Genomic DNA, 26,132 nt, shown 5'->3' with positions numbered 1-26,132 from the left:
GAAGAAAATACAGCACATGCTGTAGATGAGAACAAGTAACTCCCACAGAGGAGTGTAATATGTATGTGGTAGATAGTGAACAGTTCTCTGTGCACAATACACTTCATGTTTTAAAAATCTTACAGTGTACCGACCTGTGGCTTCAAAAGAAAAGCTGTCTGTGTTTGTCTGGCCAGTGTGTGGATAAACAGTCAGCTGTATGTGACTCACAAATTGAGCAGGACTAACACTTACTATATTTAGATGTGGATGTAGACAGTGGACACATTCAGGTGTTACAGTGGCCGTGGCTCAGGAGAGACAGCGGGTCGTCCACCAGAAGTGATTCAGTGGTCCAATCCCCAGCACCTGCTGTCTACTTTCTGAAATGCCATTGCTCAAGATACTGAACCCCAAATTGTGTCTGACGACTGTGCCGACAGTGTAAAAGTAATGTGTGATAGGAAAAGCACTACGTGTAGCAGAGCTGTATGAACGTGTGTCCTCACAATGATTTTTTTGATCATTTGCATTATCCTACAACCATTTATAACGTCAGTGCCTCCCCATTCCTCTACAGGGATCAGTTTCATCTGGGTTTATAAATGAAACCACGCTCTTCAAGCTGTTTTCTTCAGAAAACCATGAAGCATCATTCTTGGAAATAGAAATGAGGAAGTGCTTTGAATCCACATTCCCCATAAAATCTCTATTAACTAAATTCTCATGGGTGCTGAAGATAAAATGATCCTCATACATGCAGCATCTGAGAGGAAACGTGAATAATGCGATTGAGTGGGAGCTTGTGTTTGTGCATGTCTGTGTTTGTAAGGTTTGCGAGTGTTAACCAACCACATCCGTGGCACAGCTAACAGTGCTGCATCACAAAAACCACCTAGAGTGACACCATGGCAAAAGCCCACTTCTCAGGCAGGAAGCAATGACAGCAGCCAGGAAGTGAGTGACAAACAACAGCCGGAGCAAAGGTCCTGACCAGTCATTCATAAAATAAGCTGATGAACGCGGAATCAGAGGCTGCGCTGCTATTTTTATTCTTGTAGAGATTCAATGGTGTCTACTGTGCTCTTGTCAAATCAACATAATCTTAGCTGGAGCACAGGAAGATAAAATGTCTTTGAGTGGATCGTATATATGGAACAATGTTTTCATATTTGACTATTATAAAAGAAAAAGAAAATAAACTCCATAAAATACAGAGACAACAGTAAAAACAGATAAACTAGAATTACACTCAGTAAAATGCACACGTCCATCAAGGACCAACAGTAAATTCAAACAAGCCTTAAACATAACAGAGGTAAAACTTTGCAGAATAAGACTCAGGGAGCAAGAGGCTCACTTCACCTTTAAATGCACTCTGTACCTCTTCATAAACATTCATAACTACCTGTCCTTTTCCTTCAGGAATAGTCTTCGGTCTCCTGACTGAGCTCAAGTCGCCCCTGCTGCACATCTCTCTAGTATGTCAGTCACATCCAGTCCCAGCAGAGGTTTGACTCAATCAGCCATCCTTTCCATCAACCTCATTCTTATTAGGTGGATGTCAGATGAGGTCAGTTCCCACGGCATCGCTGTTACATGATAATAATGACTCAATCGAGGACAAACATTTTACCCAACAGACATTTTGACTTGTCACAGCAGGCAAGACTCTGTAATGGGTTATGACATAATGCTGTTTTTGCCGAGGTGTTATTTTTTTGCTGAGCAGGAATAAACATCTTTCTGCATTACAGTGAAGGCTATAATTCACCTCCAATCACAGCAACATGCCACATGGCTATTAATCCAGCACGACACTAATCATATCCAATCCATTACAATCTATAGTTACATCATGAGCTAGAAAATAAAACACCACGGGTAAGGAGAGTAATAGGAACGAGTACGTTAGATTGGAGAAATGAATAATACCTGCAAAGATACTCACTACTGGCACACAGACTGAGTCTCAGTACACATCCTTCCCTACTGATAATTGCTGATGATGTCAAGATGAAAATCAAGGCACACATGCAGTGCACTACCAGGATTTGAATAATAACAGTCAAAAAGTTAAGTTTGAAAAGCTGGAAACTTCTCAGTCTCAAAGGTCGCTGCAGTGGCTACAAAGTGGAAAGAGAGAAACCACCTACATATTCTCAGACAAATATATGGCCAAGGAAGGAGGATGTATCATCTGCAACGTTTTTGGTTTAATTTCCATGTAGTGTGAAACAGGATTCAAACACAAAGAAAGTAAAATATTCCTTCAAATCATGGTCACATGCTGTGATTGTCATACTCAGTATAAGCAAGTAACAGCCCTGCTTGAATTTTAAAAAATACTACCAAAATTCACATCTGTAAGAACTCTTGTGCTGTGCTCATGTGTGTACAACTGTGGTCAACACTTGCAACAACACAACCGGGGAGGGGGCGGGGAAAGTGGCTGATGCTTCGATTAGTCACCTTCAACACTTCAGTCCCCAGCCTATCTCCGATCTACTAACCCAGAGTCCTACAAAAGATTGTGTGGTCCTCATGAAGCTCTGATCTCAACCTCATGGAGACAGTCTAGTTTTGGTGCCTAAAACTTTGTTACTTTGGGTACCACTAAAGAAATAATTGTGTACAAATACCACAAGGGTTTTTTGTACAAATTACTGCATAACACAGTTTTGTCTGTAGTAGTTGCTTAAGTAACTTTGTATATGTATTTGTTACTCTGCCTAAACCTCCCCTCAATGGCTTGAAACCCTGTCTGGTTATGTCTCAGTGGAATCTGTGCCTCTAATAGCCGATGGAAAATATCTGCACTAACGTCATATACTGGGGTGCGGGAAGAACATGTTTACAGAAGTCCTTTCAAAAGCCCATTGAAATACAGAAAACACCATCATTCACCACTTTCAAGAAGAACAAGGCAGCATTCATTTCTCTAAATCAGTTGCCTTGCAACTCCCTTCTCTGGGGTTAAACCAATTGAACCCAAGGATATTATGTACTCATCTTCCCATGTTGAAAACATGATCTCACAAGTTCCACTTTCAGGCAGTATCAGTTCGAACCTGCCCAGAACACACTGTCCACACTGAGCTGTGTCATGCATGAGCACATTAGGGCTTGAGCAAGTGTGTCGTAATACGAGAGAAGTGTCATATTGATAAAATCTGGCCTTAGACTGGTTATCAGATGCCCGCATTTATTTAAAAAACACTAGTACTTGAGTACCATGCTGTGAACAGATAAGGTCCAGTCTACATCCAGGACATGGTCAAACCTTACAACCTAGCCCGTCCATTCCGCTCTGCATCCGCCAATCGGCTTGCTGCTCCCTCACTGCGAGCTAGCCACTCAACAAAATCACGACTGTTTGCTGTCCTGGCTCCGAAATGGTGGAACGAACTCCCCATTGACATCAGAAACAGCAGAAAGTCTATACACATCTTCCACCACAGACTAAAGACACATCTCTTAGGACTTCACCTTGGATGTAGTCAGTGTCAGCTAAATGAAATGTAATGTAATGTGTTACAACTAGCTAAAAATAATATGTTTTGCCAACTTAATTTTCAACAATAAATAAGTTAAATAACAGAACAATGTCTCTATACATCAAAACTCATCAACTAATCCAAGAACACGTACGTGTGAGCCATTATTTAACTGTTATCAGGTAAATAATTGTTAAATAAATAAGTGTGCCTCAATGTTGCAAGAGATCATACTGGGAATTCATAACAGACAAAGTGTGAGCTTTTCCTTGAGGAAGACGTAAAAGTGACAGAACATTAAAATGTGGCAAGATACAAAGGGCAGGTAAAATGGGTCACATTAGGAAGGTATAAGCACCCTGCATTATAGAGATGTATTATCGGTTCATCCTATTAGCTTTCATCTCTGTCTGTGTGTGAGGAGGAGGATGTGGTGGTAGTGGGGGAGAATTAGATGTGAGTGTGATTTTTCCACAGAGTCTGATTCACCACAGATACACATGAAGAGTCAGGGGAAGCAAACAGGCTGCACGCATAGAGACAAACATTAGCAGTAGCAATAGAGATGATAGATGGATATTTTTTTGATCCAAAAGAAATGTAGGCATCCAGTTGCTTAAAACACACGTAAAGGGCAAGAAAAGCACTTACGATGTATGGAATTAAAGTAAAAGTTAAAGCAAAAGGCTGTGGAAATATTTTACAAATTATCAGTAATATATACAAAACCAAACATATTGTGCATAGAGGCTGTTATAGCCAACTATCCATGACTCAACTCTCAGACTTCTCACACATCCCTCAGAGATGAGAAGGAAAAACGGTGGATGAAGGGAGGGGGGGGGGAGCAAAATGACTGGAGAGGAAATCATGCAGAACAAGGGAAGAAAATTTGTCATGGATGAGCTAATACTACCGGTGAGGTACGAAGAGGGGGGGGAAACAGAGTAACGAGTGATAAACAAAGAGCGAAAGAGAGAGGTAAGAGGAAGAAAGGGATGGAAAGGCAACGTGTGATACAATGTGTGACTGTAGTGGGAGGGCACAACTGGGCCGAGTGTCCACAATAAGCCTCTGTTTTTGGCCAGTCCGTCTATGCTTGCATGTGTGTGTGTGTGTGTGTGTGTGTGTGTGTGTGTGTGTGTGTGTGTGTGTGTGTGTGTGTGTGTCAGTGAGGACAGTCCCGTGCCCTGCACAAACACTGCCCTTGTGCTGTCCTTGCCCCCATCAACCCTCACAACCAAACCTACCCCTCCCTCTCTGAAACGTCTCTCTCTAACACACACACACATTTGGGCGCCAGTAACAACCCAGAGGCTGGAAGGGGCAACGGGGTCACATGGCACTAGTCGCACAGAGCACCCCCCCACATAAACAACTACACTCACATGTTTTACTGCATTTTTTTGCAGTGTGGGATTGTGTAGCTTGAGGTGGCTTACTCACACCTGAAGGAGCTTCCATACACCAACACACAGGTCACAAGGGTTCAGGAGCTAAGAGCGTGTCAATACGCTGCTATCTGAGCACCACTGCATTAAAATCAATACTACAGTCAAATATACGACCGCTACACATGCGAGCAGTGAGACATCCTCAACACCGAAACATAGCTGACCATGCCTTTGCAGAAAAGCTTAAGGCTACATGCAAACTCTAACCACAACCACATATCATTATTCAAAGCAAGCTCTGATACACCCACGCCATGCACAAGGAAGCCATGCATGTGCAAAGTTTGCATTGCCAATCTGATTCTTTGAAACAGGAAATAAAGAAATTCAATGCAAGAATATCCACCCACAGACTACTCTTCTTCTTTGTCTCATCCACTCTGAATTTAAGACTATTTCTTCTCCTCCTCCTCTATAAAAACACAACAATGGATCAGATCTACTTTGAATACTAAAAGGACTGTTTCCTTCCGACCTCCTCCTTTGCCTCAGCATCCAGTGACAGCAGATGATCCGCAGGCTGATTAGTGGAAGTGGCTGGGTATGGTTCATCCTGTTTTGACATTGAGTAGGATGGCGCACTAGCAGCTGCTCTATGAGGATGACATAAGGATTAGCCTTTGTTCCATTTGACAGAGCTTCTTTAAAGAAAAAAGGGACAGGGGGAGCTCTCCTTGGAAACTCTGACAAAAAGGAAACAATATACAGCTATCATTAGACACTCAACCTGTCCTATGTGACACTTTCTTTTTCTCTTAAGGTCAATAAGGTCTACTTCTACTTATAACCATTCCCTTTAATCTCTTAATATCAAACACAAAAAAAACCAATAACAGCACAAGAAACATTGCTGTGTTATATTAATATTCTTTGTGTATTTGGTTTGAGTGCAGGCTACAAGGATGATTGAGAGGATGTTGCTATGGATTCAGTGAGTTACTCTGATGTAGGCTGAAGCACTTACTCATGGTTTTGCAAAGCAGCACAATATAAAGTACTAATTATTAACATAACTTAACTAAATACAGAACATTTTGTTATGTACCATGGATGTGCACTGCAGAGTCCCATCAATGGACTCTACTGATTCTGAAGAAATCACAAGCATCACGATTCTCAGGCAAGTTCTAAAAATAAGAGAAGACTGCCTTTTTTTTTTGATGCACATCGTGATCCTTGGAAAGAGTAAGTCACACTGGGTGTAAAACATTTTGTATTATGCCTGGAAGATATTACTCCACAATTAGTACTAATGACACACTTTTATGATGCAAACTGGAATAATTAGGCATTTAGTACCTTAAACTAATGTAGTTGGGCTTGTGAAAGTTGCTTGTTGCAGCTGCCCACTAACTTGATTTTTTTAGTGCATCTGAATTGTGGAACAAAACACAGCACATTCTTGAGTATACTTCTCCCTATTGGACATTTAAGAAACTGTCTTTTTATTTTAAATTTGGAGTTGTTTTAACTAATATCTCAAATAACTGGATTTACTTTATATTGTAATCGTCTTGATTCCTCTAATTCTAATCCAAAGATTTTTTAATGATATTTATTTAGCTTCTTTTCTTGTCTCTGTAATTCAACTCGACATCTTTAATTGAATGTCACCCCTTAATGATATTTAGTACATCAATGCTCAGAACAATAATCATTTTAACTTAAACCTGATTATAATTTTTTTAAATGCATAAATGAACAAGTCTCCTGGGTTGTTTATTCTGTTAATAACAGTATTGTCAAACAAAGACACAGGTACAGATATGTATCTGCAGATTCGTATATGCTTAGTGATAAATCGATTGGGCTTTTTTTTTTTAAATCTCACGCCCCCCCACCCCCCATAACTCTTGCATCAATATTTCACATTTTTGAAAAACCCTCAATTTTTTTTTATAGCTCTTTTCATCATAAGTAGATGTAACTATGGCAACATTGGCTTTATTTCAACCACAGAGTCCATTATGAATATCGTACATAGAAAAACCAATTAGAGCCAAGAAAGAAAAGAGCTGAGAGGTTGTTTGAGGACACTGTCAGATGGACGGTTCTTCTCTGCAATGAGATTCTCCAAAAGTGGGATATTTGAAAATAGATTTAGATGGATAGAAAATCCCAGCCTGACACAGACACACAGCCTCCACAGGAGTGGAGCCACTGATTATAATGCAAAACTGTAGAGAGACTGGAAAGAAACAGACAGAAATAACACAGAGCTGTCGTGAATGTAGCCCAAACAGCTCCCCCACACACTGCTGATTTTTCAGTATTTGCCTCCCAGCATCTTGCCACACCACCATTTATCTCTTAAAAACAAAGGCGCCACACATTGGGGCACTGACTGACGCGCACAAGCCTCGAAATTAGTTATTTCTTGGCCCCGGCTATTATCTCGCAATAGAGGTGAGTGAGTTGCTTGGAACACTTAGCTGCGGGTCTAATGTCCCTCTATCTATCTGTCTGTCTGTCCTGCCTACAAACACTGCCTTGCCACAACATCGTTTCCTGTTAATATAGCACACACACAAACACACACAAGCAAGTGTTGTCGAGCATATTCAAAACCACACATACAGACAGACTAATACATCTGTTGTTTTTGCAGGCAGGAAATACAATACATGCATGTAAACTGCCTTTCAATATCCTCCATCCAAATAAGTCAGCTTTAACATTGCATGTGCTATTGTCCCGCTTGGCTAGTCTAATTATATACAACCTCTGCGATCCCTTGGGTGGCAGGGTCACTGCAATAAGGATAATGCCACCCAAACACACTCCTGAGAATTGAAGGGCAGGGCTTCCTAGGATTGTTTGAGTGAAAGGGGTTTCAGAAAAGTACTTGGTTTTGATAGAAAGAAAATATCAGGAGGTCATTTCTGGAGAAAAACAAAAAACAAAGTAGACATTACTCATTTGTCCCATGACTATGAGAAGACGCTATATGATGACTTTGCCTATTATGAGCACATCACGGCTGTAACTGTGGGAAGATCAAAACAGAGACAGACTGTAGCATGAGTAATTGGATCATTTTTCCATTTCCATTTTTCCACGTTTCAGTGGCGGACGGGGGAGGGTATATACAGGTGAAAGGCATCTGCGCTGATTATCGATGGGAATTTATTGGCCACCGGCGCTGAGTGGTGGCAGGAAACGTGGTTACTATGCTGATAGATGTCAAAGCTGCACCCGTTCTACCGCATTTAGAAAGTGTGAGGAGGAGAGGAGGAAGGAAGTTAAGACAGTATTTACTCTGCCAGCTTTTGCAGCTGGCACACATGCCATCATGGTGAAGAGGAGCAGCAAATCAGAGCCTGAACCCTTTTAGCAAACCTGTTGACTGCCTGAGCCACATTATATATAATTCTAAGTATAAGTCAAGCTAGAGATTTTACAATACCAATATCTGAAAACTAGATGGACACTGGAAAGTCTCACAAACGGTGACGTGTACCTCGAGCCTTCAGCACGGTTTTATACTGTTACTGTACTTGTTAAACTCTAAAAGACTTTTATTTTGATAAATTGTGGCTGCACTTGAACAGCTATTACAAGGAAGTAAAGTTGTGTATTCCTAGATTCGTTTATTTGTGTTATTTTTCAGTTATGACTTTCTAACTAGATATTTAAAGAAGTTCTATGGCGTTCATTCACTGTATGTATTTGTTTATCCTGAGCCAGACCATGCAGCAATGAAAGCAATCATCACCTTTATACAGGAGTAGCATACAGTTGTTTAAATACATTCTATAAGTTTTTTTTTTTTTTAAATGCAATGGTACTGGATGGGTTCTTGATATTGGCCGATACTCTAAGTCGAGGTATCGGGAAAGGAAAAGGGTATATGAACATATCTAACGCAATCTGTACATTTTGAAAATCATTTTGTAAAGATTACACATTACAACTATTTGTCTTCCAACTTGCATGTGTGTCATGCGACTATTTTGGTCCAACTATGATGGACCCCTACAGTAAAAGTTTGGCATGTTTAATTAGCTCAGCATGTATAATAAACCTACGAGATTGCAGACTCCACTGGGCACATGCAAATCAGCAGCGTGGGAGTATTTTTATCATTCTCTGCCAACGCCACAAAGAAAAGAAGCAAGTTATGAACTGAGGCTCAAAAACTGAGACCTGGACTAAACCGTGGTTTTGGAAAATATATACACCTCCTCTATTTTCAGTATTCATTTAATTATTTTCTTTATAACTGATTAATAAACCGTCAAAAAATAATGAGAAATTGTCATCATAGTTTCCCAAAACCCACATTAACTTAGGATTAATCATTTTTGTCCAACAGTCAAAGTCCAATTGTATTCAGCTTATTAATAAAAATAAGATAAAGATGAACTGATCATCAGGCTTATTTCAGATTAACACAAGGACACAGGACAGAGAAAAAGAAAAAAAAACTGTAACGAACAAGCTACTCTTCACTTAATTAGCTGTAGACTCATTTACTGCACTTTGAAAAATTGGGTCAGTAGTACTGAGAGTGCCACAGTTCAGTGCTTTGCTTATCTGTTCTAAAAAAGGGGGTTGCTTATCAGTTCACTGGGCGACTATTTAACACACCGAAGGGGAAAGACATCTGTATAGATGCTCAAGTCTGCATAACTGACAAGGGCAGCAACAGCTCAAACTTTACAGTCCAGATGTGAACCAAGAGAACTATGAGTGAAAAATAAACAAGCGGTTTCCATTCAATGAAGAGCTGTTGTACTATTGACAAAAAAACACAACAAATGAGCTGTGATGTGAAAATGAAGCATGTTGGCTGACTTCAACACATATTTCCAGCCTGTCAGGACGAGGCCTACTCAGATTCCAGGGAAGTCAGTGATCCATTCCTCCCTCTCCCACGGTCTTAGAGCAACACACACATGCACTGTGGCATCACAGGTAAAAGTATGTCAAGATAATTAGATACAGAATGCACACACACACACACACACACACACACACACACACACACACACACACACACACACACACACACACACACACACACACACACACAGACACACAGACACACAGACACACACACACACACACACACACACACACACACACACACACAAACAAACACACAAACAGTTGACACGCACACACATTTGCACAGCTATACTTGTAAAGACTTTGCATTGACTTCCATTCATTGCAAAAATAATATCTCTTCTCTAACCTTAACTGTGACCAATTCATACCCAACTCTAACCTTAACCTAACCACAATTTACATCTTAGACCTGCAATATGTCCTAATGAGGATACAAAAACAGGTAATAACATGAATTTTACCTGCTCTTTCCTAAAGTCTCTTATTTTCTGTGCCTCTGCTTCTCACTGGGGGTGTGTGGATTGCTTCTGGGACACTGCATCTGATGGACAAAAGGACAAAACAAACTGACAGTTAAGGGGAGGAGGGAAAACCACAGACCAGTAGATGTCTGGGAGCTGTTTAAATGAGTCTGTTAGTGTTCATAGTGTATGTAAGAAGTAGAGTAGAAAGTTAAACATTAAGTTTAGGAGAAAGTAAACAGATGTAAAATGTGGCAAAATTGATTTGATGTGATCTGCTCTGTAAGTGAGCCTTTGTCTGCAAGTCTGTGTCACCTGACGTAAGCTCACACTCACTCGAAGGGGCCCTGGTTTCACCGTCATCTGAGATAAGACAACAGAAAGTACACAGCATTTCAAGTGCCCCCTGTGACCCCCCTCCGAGTGTCCTTACTTCTCCTTTCTATGATACCTAATAACTTCCCTTTCACTCAAGGTCACAGCAGAGACGATATTAGAAATCACTGACGAGGCAGTTTGCCTGAACAAGAATAAACTGCAGAGAGCAACGCTATAATTGTAACAGCTATTGATTCAGGTTGCGTTTCGTCCTTTTCATTTTTAGTCATCTTTACAAATGCAGATGATAAAGATGCCCCATAGACTGGACTGTAGAGTACAACACCATTATCAGAGGTGACAATGTCTATAAGAGTTCTTCACTAAGTGACTGAACTTTGTGCTCACTGTATGAGTGTATCTGCGATGTTTGTCACTGTTATCTAGTGATAGTATGGTCATGCATTTGGTACATTTACTGTAACCTGAAGTGATAGAATACACAAGTAAATCAAAGTGTTCTTATTGAAATGTTTTTCAGAGTAGAAGCCAAAGAACTCAGGGTGAAAAAATCCTCATAACAGAAGAAAGTCTGAGTCTCATCTACGAGGTGTTGAATCATTTTAGTACCAAAACCTGTCCTACTGTCACACAAGTTTGAATGAACCCGTCTGTTAATTCAGATAGCTTTTTGAATTCTGTTATTCAGCTATGCTAATACTACGCAGCAACTCCACGGTCACTTTGTTTACACCAGGGTCGAGCTGATCGCCCTGAATCTCTCATAACACAAGCATGACATCACAAGACAATAAGATGGACGTACTAGTGGCCCTGGTGAGGACTCTGAGGGACTATAATGCCAATACCGTGTACCTGTCCAATACCGTGCATTCAAAAAAATGTAATCTTAATCTAATGAACAATTATTTTATGCCAACACTTGGCTGTGCCCGTCACGTCTGGTCTCATGGTGTGTGTAACAGATAAACTACGTGCGTTCTTTCAGTGTGTTTAAATATGTGTCTCATAAACTCTAGAGCGAATCAAACAATCACAAAGTAAACTTCACTGCTTGACATGTCCTAATAACTTCTGATTAGTCATGGTGTTTACTGTTTTAGTGTAAAGTGAGCAGAGGTCAGCGGTGGAGTGAGGAGCGAGGACATGCAGCAGGGTAATACAGCACGGAACGTAGCGGAAACCAGACAGTTGGGAAAAGTATTAACCAATTAACCAACATGAGCAAGATTAAGTCAGTTACAGACTAAACATTTGGGTTTCAATACATTTCTGTTTAATGGCCCAGCCCCACAATGTATTCTAAGAGCTGTATGCTACTAACCCTGTATGGAAGTAATGATTGCTATTATTGTTGTATGGCCTGTCTCAGGACAAACCCTTTGAAAAACAAACATTAACAGCAAATTAACACAACGTCTTGTTATTTAATTTGATGGTCATAACTGAAAAAGAATACTAATAAACAAATCTAGTAATACACAACACCCCTTGAAACTAAAGTACACCTCGCCATTTTACATGTGAGACTTTCCAGTGTGAAATATTGCAAATTTGCTGACGCTACACTATTAAAAATCACTTCTTCTTTGCTGCTCTACAAAACATTGTCTGGCAGTGGAAGTACAGCAAGACTTTCAAGAATAAACAGGAAGCAAAGAGCATCATATCTGTATGTCCAGACCAAGTGCCCAAGGCAGCTTCTCTGCCGTGACCATCTGCATACAGTTCAAAGAGCTGAAACTATGGAAACCAACGAGGGAACCGTGCGTTAAGCTAAACAAATACAGAATACTGTCGACAAAAACACAGCACCGCCATGCACAGGGATGACACGCAATGCCCAAACTCTGATTGAGCCCAGTGCACTTCCTGTTTTTGCCCCAAGTGGTTTGGGGGCAAGATTGTCTATCTTGTTTACCAGGGTGTGACTCAGAGAGGTTTCACAAAAATAACTGTGGTTTGAGTCAGAGATGCTTGAAATACAGAGGCAATGATTACGTTGCGTTACATTTTCAGCATGGTCAAGGATTCATTCATAGAAACAGGTGAGACTCTGGGCTTTCAAAAGAAAAATATTTTATGGTTGTGTTTCCACACACTCGTTCCAGGAAGTGAGCTGTTGAAAACAATGATAAAATCACAGGCCAGAGACAGTCAATGTTTAAACTCCCCGACTGAAGTCAGCTGAAAAGCGTCACATGATCCACACCAGAGTGAGTGTGTGTGTGTGTTAAGTGATTTTAGGAGATATTGAGAGAGGAAGACAGACAGAGGGTTCAGTATAGAGTGGTTAAGTGATGACGTTTTTGCTTGAGGGCTAACCCCAAAATTAACTTTGCCTCAGTTCTGGAGAGAAACAAAACTCCACAGTAACGTCAATGGCTTTTTCAGTTTGTTTTTGGGTTGTTGCTGAAAATAATCTGTTTAATCACAGATCGTAAAAAACATGGCCACAGAGACAGCAACACTTTACTGATCTCCTAGTGATTCATAAGCATGACAATCAGGCTTATTGCTCAACCTCACCCTTGTGCATTTCAAGAACGGGACTCTCCACATTTCAAAGAGTTCTTCTCTGTCAAACTTAATTCAACTATTAATACTTTGTTTCTAAATCCCAGAAGAAACACTGACAAGAAAGACTATGATTCAATGTGACAAAAACCCCTGAAGTTGTTGGTGACACTGCTGACTTCAATATGTATGATACAAAAACATTCCTACTGGCCTTAAGACGTGCCGCTTGAAGCATTTCAGCATTGATCAGCCGACACCAATTAAAATCATCAGTTTATTGCCTTCACTGCCGTTAGTCTGTAAACAGGATCACTCATGAAACTACTGAGCAGATTTTCTTGAAACATTGGGAACGATACCCAAAAGGAACCCAATGGATTTTTTGGTGCATCTGGACAGAGGCGCTGATCCAGGAATTGTTAAACTTTCTTTCACATTAAGAAATTAGAGGTGCGTTTTTACAGATTTGCATGTTCAGAGGACTGATATCTGAGTTTATATTTAATTTAAGTGGACTGTTGGGCCTGGGCGGAGGAATGCGCTCTACTAAGCGCCATTCTTGTTTGTTATGCTACATTATTTTCACATAACTATGGTAGGTTTACAAATGACAAAAAGTAAAGCAGTAAAAAGCTACAGTCCGACAGAGATCTTACTGAGTGGCATTTTAAAACCTTTAAAACAATGAAACTGTATAATGAAATATGAATATGGCATTAAGTGACAGTTTGGAGGCGCTAATGACTCCTAATGTCTTCATCATATCAGTGATGACTATCAGTTTAATGAGTTTAGTTACTTTGCTATAAGTTTTTGTTAAAGCAACTACAGCCATTCACTTAACTGAAGTCATTTCTGACAGCAAAAACAGTTTCCAGTATAATGCACACAGTAGTGGTTAGTGACGTTTGCTTCAAGAGTTATGTGTTTCTATTGTTCTTACACAAAAGGGATTAGGCACCTGCACATACACTCTGTTCTGTTCTGAAGGACTAACCACACAAACACAAAGATAACTACAATTACTGCCTCATGCCTCTGCCAACCAGTCATGTCTGGTCAGAATTTTAAAGGTATGAAGGTGGGATTTTATCATATTCACTAGTGTATAAGCACGTTCCGAAAACGTGCTGAACACCAAATTTAAATCAGTTTGTCCTTGACCCCAAGTGAAGGTTTGTATTAAATTTGAAGAAACTGTACCTGAGGTATTGTACTCACTATATGTATATATGTAGACCTTAAGACCTAAAAACAAACATAACACCTCATGTTATGGATGTTACCGGTGCAGAGATTTTTTCCACTTCAGATCCTCCCCTGAAATTGCTGACAATCTTATAATTGTACGATTCGACTTACATATCTGCCTCTGCACACACTGACACACACCCTTCCTCTCCTCCACCCATCCTCTGTTACAAGAATGAGAGGAATGCAAAATCCTAAAACTGTGGACCTCATCAGCAGCAGAGTCTCTCACTCTCGTTTACCTTGAGGCAATTCCACACACGTGAATTTACACACATAATACACACACAAAAATACCCACAAGGTTTTATTGCACGGGTCGTGTGGGTCAGTCACTGTGAGGAATATGCTTTCATTCTGTTACTATTCTCATTAATATCCTTAACTTCATTATGACCTTCAGGCCTCAGAGTCCAGTGAAAGTTCCTTTTGTAAACAGGTAGTTTTTCAGGCCCTGAAGCATTGCATAATAAACCAAATCTCCTGGAGGGCCACTCCCTGTACTAACAATACCATTTTTCCTTTCTGGGCCTGTAATAACTAAACCTTAGAATTAAGTCACTAAAAACAAATGAGAAACTCTTTCACTGTGATGTCTAACTTATCTCAAGTATGTCCCGATTGATTCTTATACCATTGTGGCATAAATAAGTAGTAAAAAAGTATAGGCTGCTGTATAGTGAGAAATCAACGTAAAACTGTAAGCTATGCACTGGAAGAAAGTACAAAAAAAACAAACACATCCAGTAAAGACGATTTAGTTAATGCCCTCAAACCATGCAAAAGGAATGTGGGAGGAATGCACCAGAACACACGCTCCACGCACTCCACAAACCAAGTGCGGTCTGAGGGGCCATTATATTTGACCATGCGTCATCGGTGCCTCACCGTAAACAAAAGACCGCTGTCCGTCCAATTCTAAAAACAATACACACCCCCTCATTAACACGGTGTGATGTTTATGACCCTCCATTACAGAGGAGCATGACAAACACACACAGATGAGGCCTAGCGTCATTACAATGTAAAATTTAGAGGTGGTTGAAGTATATTAAGTCTTTCAACCACTGTATGTGTTTTTAGTATACGTGTCAACCCATGACCTTTACACACTCCTTCATCCCGCTCTTTTCACCACTTGTTTCTATCTCTAGTGTGGGGCTGCACTTATGTGGGTGGTTGGAGTGTGAATTTGTTTGTGGGTGTATTCTCAAAAGTTCTCCTCAGTCACTGTAAATCAGTTACCTTCGGCTGCCTGACTGAGCAAAGGTTCATCTCAGACCGGGGTATAGCACTGATCAAACACGCACAACACACACATACGCACCGGGACAACCACGAGACTAAACTGTCACACCAAAATTACACGACAGACAGACACACAATGACGAAACTGCCTGAAATCAGTCATATGTCGCACGCGAGAGCAAACAGAAGTGAGAGAGAGTAATAAAGAGATGTTTGTGTTTTTGACATGACATGTCCATGTGTCATCAGCATTAGCAGACAGGGACTTGTCCTCTCAGGTTGCAGAGTAGAGGCAGGAGCCTGGAGGGTATGTAGTATAACCCAACACTATCTATGTATCTGAGGCTGCCGCATTTACCATATCAAAGTGTTGTACCAGCGAGGAGACGCTGAACCACCAAAGCAACCGCAGGTGACGTACCACAGGTGCTTTGTTTTCTAAGTAATGTTTGTTTTACTATTTGATATTTTACAAATCTAAATGAACGAAACATTACAACTTTGTTTATTTATTAGCCAGAGGCACAGACAAGTCTGAACTTCACTGGTCTACGATGACGCTTTAAAGGGACAGTTCACCCAGAAATGAAAATTCCCTCATTATCTACTCACCACTATGCCGATGGAGGGGTGGGTGAAGAGTTGGAGTCCACAAAACACTTTTGGAGTTTGAGAGGTGAACAGTGTTGCAGCTAATCCAATACAATTAAAGTAAATGGTGACCAATTCTTCAAACGTAAAAAACAACAGAAGAAAAACATAACATGCTTCCATACTGCTCCTGTGGTGTCAAGTTCGGGCATGGATCACAGCGGACATTTCGGATGTTTGAAGAAATGGTCACCGTTTACTTCAATTGTATTGGACTTGGCTGCAATGCTGTTTCACTCTGACACTCCCAAAGTATTTTGTTGACACCTGCTCTGCCGTAACAGGAAGATGGCTGCGCATCCCAAATCTGCTGGTGAATTTAATTGACAAAGATACGAGATGTTAAGCTGCAGTACATGGAGAAGGATTCAGACCAGCTCAGCGAGTAAAAGAGAAGCTGGACAGCTCAGATGACAGAGAGCTGCAGCGAGCAGCAGGTGGGTCTGTCTAATGAAATTAATTGGCCTGCTTCATCAATTTTAAATGATCATCTACGGCTTAAGGTTATAATATGTAAACATACTGTAGTTATTCATTTTCATTCGAGGTGAGGGTGTCCAACACAAAATGGAAAATATAGTAAATATGGACTGTGTTTATATTGTACTTTTTCAGTCCAATAGACCACTGACTGCTTTACACCAGATGCCATTCGCCCATCCCCAATCCATCATAACCATAAAGGTCAATTCAGGGTTCAGTATTTTCAACCAAAGACAGTTTAATATGACACCTTCATTAATATTATTATTCAGTTATACGTCAATATAGTAATATTTATGGTTTAATGATGTTAGTGCCATCTCAACATCCTCCCCTCTTATATATTTTTCAAGTTTCATTAACCACATTTATGGTGTTTCAGTGGTAACTACAAATTCTGTTTACACAATTTGTCTGACTTAAGAACGTGAGAGTATGTTTGCAGAACAAGAAGAAGATTCATTCATGTGAATGGAAGGTGAGCTTAGGGATGCTGTGAAGCCCCAGCTTGGTTGCGGCATTTAAACTTTAGAGTAAATATGATTAAAAGGGTTACGAATCTGAACTGGGTCTATTTGACTTATTTCATTGTGTGCTGCGAATGCATTTAAGGAGCGTTTTAATTCATGATGTTCTTTTGTAGACTTCTTTAAATCACTCTCTGTAAAGAATATGTCATTTTAGATCCATCTCTCATGTATCCCCCGCTGTGGCTTCTCAGACATTTCTCTCTCTGTTCAGTACATCTCCCTCTGTTCCCTCTCCTGCTGTCTTCCCTGCATTCCTTGGCAGGTCCCGGCATGCTGTGTAGCAAAGTCGAGAATTCAAAAAGGCTGCTCTGCTTTCACAGGCACGGACATTTCTTGCTATAGCAAATTCCATTTTTATGTATAGTGTTGTAAAAGGTAGTACGGTGCAAATTGCACTTAGTTAAAGTGAATGCTGAACACTCCATTTTGCTTGGTCAGTCAAAGAGGATGAGATTGTGTGGCTTGGAAAAGATGAGCGTGATTGTGCAAGCTAGCAGACATTGTGAAAGCCAGTTTGTTCACACACACACAGATGAAAAAGAAGGAAAAAGAAAATTTGAGAGGATGTTACACAAGCCTTTCACTATAATGAGGACTGGTGCAGAGGCGTGAATGAGTGAGGGTGGAGGGAGATACAGGGGGGAGAGAGAGCGAGAGGAGGAAGATAATGGGGATGGGGAGAGCAGCAGCACACTCCAGGTATTCAGACAATAACAATTTTGGTTGGAGAGTGGCTATCTTGAAAAAAATATGTGGGCCTTTTATATTAATGTGTATGAGAAAAGCTTTTTATCTGGTGCTTCAGTTGTACTAGTCTCAGTATTCAAGCAAAGCAGGAAATCAGTGAGACAGACTCTCTGAGGTAAGAACATACATGTCAGGATCTTGCCGTCAAGATGTATTAATACCCACATACACACAACTAGAGTAACAAAGACATGTCCAAAACAGCACCCCTGTTCTTCTAAACAGAAATGGATCAAAAAAGTGTGAGAGTGGAATTTGCCAAACCAAACCGGTCCCAGGAGTTTTTCAAAGTTCTCAACAATTTCAAAGCTCACTTAACGAAGTTATCACAAATCGATTAACAATCGCTTCACTGAATCAACATATGAATGATGCTGGTGAGGTCAGCTGCCCTGAGCGATGTGCTGGTCTGCTTTTAACACAGTGAATGTATTCTCGATTGATGATCCTGATTGGAGAGTCAGACTGGATGCAAGTTATTAAGCAATAATCAAATTAAGACACGTAGAGTATGTATACGTCTTCATTGGGAGTTTTCACAGCATTTTGTGACATTGACATACATCTGTTACCAACTGCTTGACGACACATCATGTGCAAATAAGTAATGTTGACATTTGTCATAATCAGACTATAATAAATAACATGCAAACGGGGAATATGAATGGAATATTCAATTAGCAACTCATGCCAATAAACATCATCATCATCCAAATAATGTCTTTTCAGAATAAGGTCAATAGTCGTAATATTGCTGTTCATAAAAATGTAGTCGGTGTCTAAGAGCTTTTCCCACACTCTTCACCCAGTATGGATGGAAACACTGTCTGTTTTGAAAGTCAGTATTTTCTCCTCCTGGTGATTTGAACTCACACATGGTGGAACGAAGCCAAAACAATGAAGAAATATTCTTATCTAAATACTTGACAGTGCTGTTTGGTTTACCGACACTGCAATATGCAGTTACACCTTGACGTTTTGATATGCTCACTGCAAAATTCTCCATCAATAAATTGTTATCTTTTCATATGAGACACCAAACATTCTGCTAGCGTGTAAAGTGAAGCTGGCTGTGTTAGCCACATGGCTCCTTGCTCTTATCTTAACCTCAGAGTTACACCACGCTATACTTTGGTCCAGCTGAAGATGTCCACCTTTCTCTGCCCCCTCCTCAGCTCCAAACACACAACAACATTCAGGTAACTGAATCCTAAACCACAACACTTCTAAGAAGCCCTAGGCAGAAAATAACATCACCATACAACATGTCTGTGATGTAGGACATGGACGTAACCAATGTTGCAAAACCTTTTTGTCTCCTTTTGTTTCAGGGGGAGCACTTGTGATCAGCTTCTCAGGAGAGGCCAGGGCTTTGGGAAAAATTCTGGCTTGGAATAAATAGCTGTATTGTTGGCTGATGTCTGCAGAGTGACGTCAGTTAGCCTTATCAGTGTTTTCTAACTTTACCTCAGAGGAGGCCTGACACCACACCCCACCCAACGCGGAGGGGTTTCCAGGACTGCTGGTGACACCACGCAAAACTTAAATAGTAGCAAATATTGGTTAATTCTCTTGGTAAATAATTATCCTCCTTTGTAAAATGTGGCTCTGTGACATGAGTAATGCGTGGCCCTAAGATTCTCTGCAAAGATTCAAGTGATCATTAACCGTGAGGGGAAGCACAGTGGGAATTCAGATTCTTTTAGTGACAAACCTCTGGAAAAACTGAACACTTATCTATTCTTATAGAAAGAAAACATGAAATGTCAGCTTGAGTCTCACATGACAGAAAAATACTCATTTGACCATGAGGAACATGTGCCTAAGGCTGTAAGATAAGAGTGGGCAATAGGATGAAATGCTCTGTAATGCTGCTGTTTATGTAATCTGATACTGTGATTGAATCTTCTAGACATAAAACTGAGAGTTGGATTTAGTTGAAATGTCAGAATGAATTTCTATTTTTTTCTATGATCGCATTAATAATTTCAATATGACCATAAAGCTGCGCATTGATATACACCCTGTGATAACGTACATACTGTCCTCTGGAGAAATGATGTACCAAATGTTGCATACACACCTGCACTCAAAGCTGCATCATACAGGTATGAATGATTTCAAGCTCACTCAGCACATTAACAATCAGCACGATGGATATTGTGCCTGAACAATTAAGGATTTAGTTGGCACTGTGGATTTAGAAAGATTTCCTCAATAGATAGCCGGGTCCCACTACATCAGGGATATAACCAAACCAAACACTCTCTACTGAGCCTCTGACATTTCCAAAGGGTTGATGTGAATATGACAGAAAAGCTGAGCACATGAATCACCTCCAAAGTTTCACATCCTCTTTTTCTCTCTGGCGTCTGTCTATTTCTCAACAATAAAAGAAACACTGTGTGTGTGTGTGTGTGGACCAGTGGGAACCAGGGATCAAGGATCTCGATACCAAAACGAGAGTATGTGGTGTCAACTTTTAACAAGACATACAAAGTAAAATTACAGAACCTTGCATGTTGTGGAATACAAACTACAAATCAGTTCTAACTCAAAGGGTTGAATCAGCTTCTGTCCCTGTGGACAGAAAGAGAAAAGGAGAGACACTTTTGAAAAAAACAACGGGGCTGTAATCAGAGAGGAATGCCACATTCACACTCTGCTGAGAAAACCAGTGAGTTTGTTGTTGTCTCGCTTCGAGGCTGAATTCAAAAAACACTGGATCTGTAACACAACTGCACAACATCAGGATGTGTCACAGGTTTTTGTTTAAACCCAGGACAAACACTGGATTTTGAGAAAATCGGAAATTAAAATCAGAAATCTTCTCTCAGAGTCCCCACCCTCCCTGTAGGTAACCTCTGTTTGAGCTTAAACGCAATAAACTGGGGTAAAAAACACAAATCCAGCCATGTTTCCTCTCATCGAGGCTGGGGGACTACTTTACTGGTTGAATGAAGTGCGGATGCTTTGGATTCACTGAAGTTTCTGAAGATGTTCTCTGAGGAGGAGGGTTACGTGTTTTTATTTTTAACGGACATCCTGAGCGACGCGAAACTACACGCGGTTTGTTGCGGGACTGGACAGGTGAGAGGTGCGGGAGAGGAAGGTTGGAAAACTGCGGACTTACCTTGAGTCTGTCTCCGGCAGGAGGTCGGTGAAGGAGGCGCCGGGAGAGGAGCTGGAAGTTATTCACAGGTCCTGTGAGTGTGTGTGTGTGTGTGTGTGTGTGAGGAGGCTCAGCTGGGCTCTCCCTCGGTGTGTGTGTTCAGGACTCGGCCCCACAGGTGGAGAGGAGCGGTGCTGCTTCCTGTTTGTTTCAGGAGCTGCTCCTCCTCCTCCGCCGCCGCCTCCTCCTCCTCCTCCGCCGATGACACCGCTGCTGCTGCCGCTGCTCGTCCACCGGCTTCTCCCTCCGCCACCACCGGCAACTCTGTCACAGGACATCCGCTTCCCCTCTTCAGAATAAAAGAGTGAAGAATAAAGAAAACATTTTCTATGACATGACATTGAATTTGTATCTTGCATAATCAACTTCATTCATATTTCACTTTATATCATTACTACCATCATCAATAACAGCGATAATCAGAATCAGAAGTACTTTATTAATCTCCATAGGGAAATTCAAAGGTTACAGAGCCCCTGAGAAAGAGGTGAAAGAGCAAAAGCAGGTATAAACATAGCAATATAAAAATCAAGTAAGGCTAAAAGAAATAGAAGATATACATGTTTAGAAATAAAGACCAGGTATGTATAGATTTACATTTGTGCATGAGACAATAATAACAACAATTCAGCAATTTAAGCACAATGAAAGGGGATTAATAAAAATGTGTTTTGAGAAATTCTATCGAGGGGGAGAATCGGATGATGGGAGGGAGAGAGTGTGAGAGTTAAAGAGCAGCGATGGAGAAGGTACTGTCCCCAAAACACTTTGTTCTTGATCTTGGGACAGACAGAAGTCTCTGGTCAGATGATATCAATTTTGTAAGGGAGCTCTGAGGTGTAGAATGGGTCGAAACCATTTAGTGGTCATTAACAAGTATCAGTCGAAGAATGGCTGTCATGTGCTCCTCCTTTTGGACCCAGTTGAATTATTAACCCAAATCAAGATAACACTGTAGGGGGTCAGAACATAAACATTTAAACTGATAATGTCATCAATACTTTTTTGGAAATCCAGTAACTGTCTCATTGTCCAATTGTAGTTCTGTTCAGAAATTTCAAACAAGCACAGAAGCTAAAACAGGCATGTTGCATATTTCCACCAAGCTCCAACAATTCACTTATGAAACCACATTTTAATTCACTAGCTCCATCTGTTTATTTGAATCTGCACCAACTTGCACACACTGGTAAAGATAAGTCCCCTCAACATGTTCATTTAATTTCACCAAGATCCATCATACATTCTCTAAAGAAATGAAAGGGAAATGTTGAAAAATCTGATACATAATGAAAAAATATCCCAGATTCGCCCCTTGATCTAGATCTGCAACACAATTTCATGGTTTCTTCCTTGGATCACCCCTCTACAAAAATAATCAGGAAAGCAGGTGAAGTACTTTTTGTGTAATCCATGCATTCAAACAAACAAACAAACAAAAACAAAACCTCCTTGGTGGACGTTAACAAACGCAGTCCTGAGGTCCCAAATAATAATCTAGACACCAGAATCTCAAAATACAACGTACAAATACAGTATAGCATGGTCGAAGGCCTTTACACATCCATGCAGAAATATATTGCATTTCTTAAGGGTGATATTAGCTGGTTATCTATGGTTCATTATTTTTAAGGAACGCAGTGAATGATCTATTTTGTTGCCTCTTTTGTATTTTCTGAGCGTTTTACCTGTTGAAACAAATCACTCTTGATATGTAACATTTTGCATAACCACACTTGACTGAAAACGAGTGCAGCTTTTATTGTGAAGGCTGCACGTCCTTTCCTGTGGTGTTGTTCTGGAGCTAATCTGCAGCTCACTGGTTTTCAAAGGAGACTTTTCAAACAACCACACAACCTCTGGAAAATCACTTCACCCGGAAAAAAACTATATTTTCTACCTCCTCTTGAGGGAATACTGCAGTATCACGTTCAAATGACAGAGGAAGTATATATATATACATATAGATACATCTCATTAGTCCGTTTTAATCCTGTATAGAGGCTTCGATCACCAGGATGAAACTTCCTTGTGAAGCAGAGACATCTTTGATTGTCTTATCTTTATGAAATGTACAGTTGTGTAACAGGCCTCTAGTTTAAATGATAAGCTTTGCTGACCCCTGGTGATCGAAATGTGTTACTACTCTCCCATCTAAAACAAATGCATTCATACTGACTGTGTAGGAAATGACCATGCACCCAGTAGACTAAACTCTGTTGCATCAGTTAAAAACTGTGTCCAATCATTTTATACATATTAAATTAATACAAGAAGGCATATACTACTACTGCAACTACTACTACTTCTTCTACTACAACCACTACTAATACTATGACTACTACTACTACTAATAATAATAATAATTTTTAAATTCTAAATAAATGCATAAATACTTTTTAAATACATTTAAAAATATTATATTTTATAGAGTATTTTAGGTAATTCTCAAATCTTGTTTCCTATGAGACGACCTGGCTATATATATATTTATATAGCCTAAATATATAATTTGTATAACCATACAAAGATGAACCAAATTTCTAGTATTGAGACCAAAATGGACAAAAGGAGATGTCAGTCACAGGGAATGCCTTGTGTTTTGACAATGGCTCGGCACTGAAACATAGGAGCTACATGAAATTCAGTCATTTTAATTTTATTATCATTACCTACTGTAGCCAAAGTTACCAAAGTGCTTGCTCATCGGGATTGTTGGGTTTCTCAATACATTTGAATATTGTGTTATTATTTGGCCCCTAAAATCCAACTGAATTGAATACCCTACATTTTTTTCATTGTTTGCTGCCATAGATTTAGTGAAGCACTTTGTACCCTTGTTTAAATAAGTGCTATACAAATAAAGTTTGTATTATAATAAATAAAGTTATTGCTGGGACGTGTCATAGCATCTCTCCTGATAAGGGATCTCTTTTCCTCTTATGTCATTATTTGTTTTTTTGCCATGGTTAGATTGAGGCTGTTCAGGTAATTAAAGGAGAAGTTCGTTTTTTTTTCAACCTGGTCCTTATTTCCAGCATATGGTGTGTAGATCTACTCACCCGTAAAGGTTTGGAGTAACTTGGAGTCCTTCGGACGCTTTTAGATCCACACGCGATCGGCGTATATCCATACAACGCAAGTGACTGGGGCATCCAGTCCCCTGTGAGTCAATGTTGCTTTGTTTACATCCTGGGCTTTCACTGGGGTGACGTCACCGAGGCGCGCAGCCGCAGGACAGCTGACGATCAGCTGTGTTTGTTTACACGGAGTTTGCGGCTGCTCGTTTCGCGCTTTGGCGCAACATGGCAGAATACGTGTCAGGTGCTTTACACTACAGTGTTCTTTTAAAGCAGCTGTGTCCCGGTGCTCGGCCGTATTCACCCGGTTAAAGGCTAGCTAACTTCAGCGGGCTAACGAGCAGCCTCGGAGCTAGCCTTATCTTAGCGAACCGATTTGTGGATTAAACACAGAAGACAACTCGCTCTCGGTTCGCTAAGCTAATGCTAGCTCCAAGGCTGGCGAGACTCATAGGGGACTCCTGCTGGCGATTCATAAATAAAGAGCTTTGCGGCAGATAATGCCTTATTTAAAGGCTATATTGTGGATGCCCCGAACCCTTGCGTTGTATGGATATAAGCCGATCGCGTGTGGATCTAAACGCTCCGAAGGACTCCAAGTTACTCCAAACCTTTATGGGTGAGTAGATCTACACACCATATGCTGGAAATAAGGACCAGGTTGAAAAAAACGAACTTCTTCTTTATTATCACATCAAGAGAATTATCTTCAATGTATGATTCAGCCTGTGGTTGTATGGTTGTTGGAAATGCAGTTTTCTGTCACTCTCTCACCCTGACACACAAGACACAATGTCAGTTCTCTATATTAACAACAATAATGATACATATTACTGATAATAATCATAGCAACGCAATCTATAATAATAATATCAATAAACAGCTTTTTGCATAGGGTTATTCAAAACACAGTTACAAATACTCACAAAAAGACTACATATCAACACAATCTACACATGATAAGATAAACTGTTTATGGTTCCTCTTACCTTTGCTCTTTGTTATGCATCTATATGTATTGTTGGTATATAAGGGGCGTATTTATCTCAACATACATACAACTCATCTGTTTCTTTAAGAAAATACTACATATACACATCCAGCACAAAATATATAATTAGAAAGTTAAAAAAGGAACACATTTGATTTTGAAGTTGGAGTCTCATGTGATGTAGAATAGTTTTAATGGCAGGCCATCTTAGACAGTAAGGACATACAGTACTTGCAACTGCTAGTCTTTGTCGTGCCACATGGGAGCAGCCAAGACCCACACAGCACAGCTTCATTAACTGTGACCATGTTTCAAGGGAGAACCAACATTTCCTCTGTCAGACTGAACACATTTAGTGACGTCTGCAGACAATATTCCCAATGTGACTGTTTTCAATGAAAGTGATGGAATTCGGTGTCATCTCTGCACATTTCTTGGTTTCACTGTGGAAGTTCTACAGGACGACCGATGATCACTATCTATTAGAACCAGTTTTGTGAGAGATAAATCATTTAAACACTCTCCTCAGGCTACATGTATGTGCGGTGCACCTCATTGCTGATATGGAGGCAATCTAACGCGTCATGTGCTTGACCCACTGGTGGGCAGGGGTCAAAGGCCGCAGAGTTCCCCCCCTCATAACGTTCTCATTGTCTGAAATTTGCTAAACATAAGCTGAGCTCAAAGGGAAGCCGGCCGTGCAGTGTAATCCTGGGTCCAGCATGCTTCCATTACTGCTGCTCTTATTCGATTAAATGTACTCTAACTTGATCCAAACCCACACTGTGCATAATCTCATCATGGGTGATAGGCGTGTAATAAAAAGCACATTTCACTTGAAAGGGGACCTTATGTGAATGCGTATAATTATGGAT

At 40.4% G+C, this 26,132-nt stretch overlaps 1 protein-coding gene across 2 annotated transcripts in view; it reads right to left on the bottom strand.

The window, feature by feature from the left end:
- Positions 1 to 21,475, bottom strand: part of pik3cb (phosphatidylinositol-4,5-bisphosphate 3-kinase, catalytic subunit beta) — a 51,015-nt gene extending 29,540 nt beyond the window's left edge. Inside the window, exons 1-2 of one of the 2 annotated variants that reach the window (XM_069534881.1) lie at positions 21,148 to 21,475; positions 10,246 to 10,325 (exon numbers count right to left, since the gene is read on the bottom strand). The gene's annotated coding sequence lies outside the window, so the exon portion shown is untranslated. The remainder of the gene's footprint in view (positions 1 to 10,245; positions 10,326 to 21,147) is intronic. The other variant, XM_069534882.1, reaches the window with a different exon arrangement.
- Between the last annotated feature and the right edge of the window lie 4,657 nt (positions 21,476 to 26,132).

The sequence above is a fragment of the Paralichthys olivaceus genome, chromosome 11 (genome assembly GCF_024713975.1).
Source record: "Paralichthys olivaceus isolate ysfri-2021 chromosome 11, ASM2471397v2, whole genome shotgun sequence".
NCBI lineage: Eukaryota > Metazoa > Chordata > Actinopteri > Pleuronectiformes > Paralichthyidae > Paralichthys > Paralichthys olivaceus.
The sequence above is the reverse complement of the archived record's forward strand: the minus strand, read 5'-3'. Positions and strand labels throughout refer to the sequence as shown.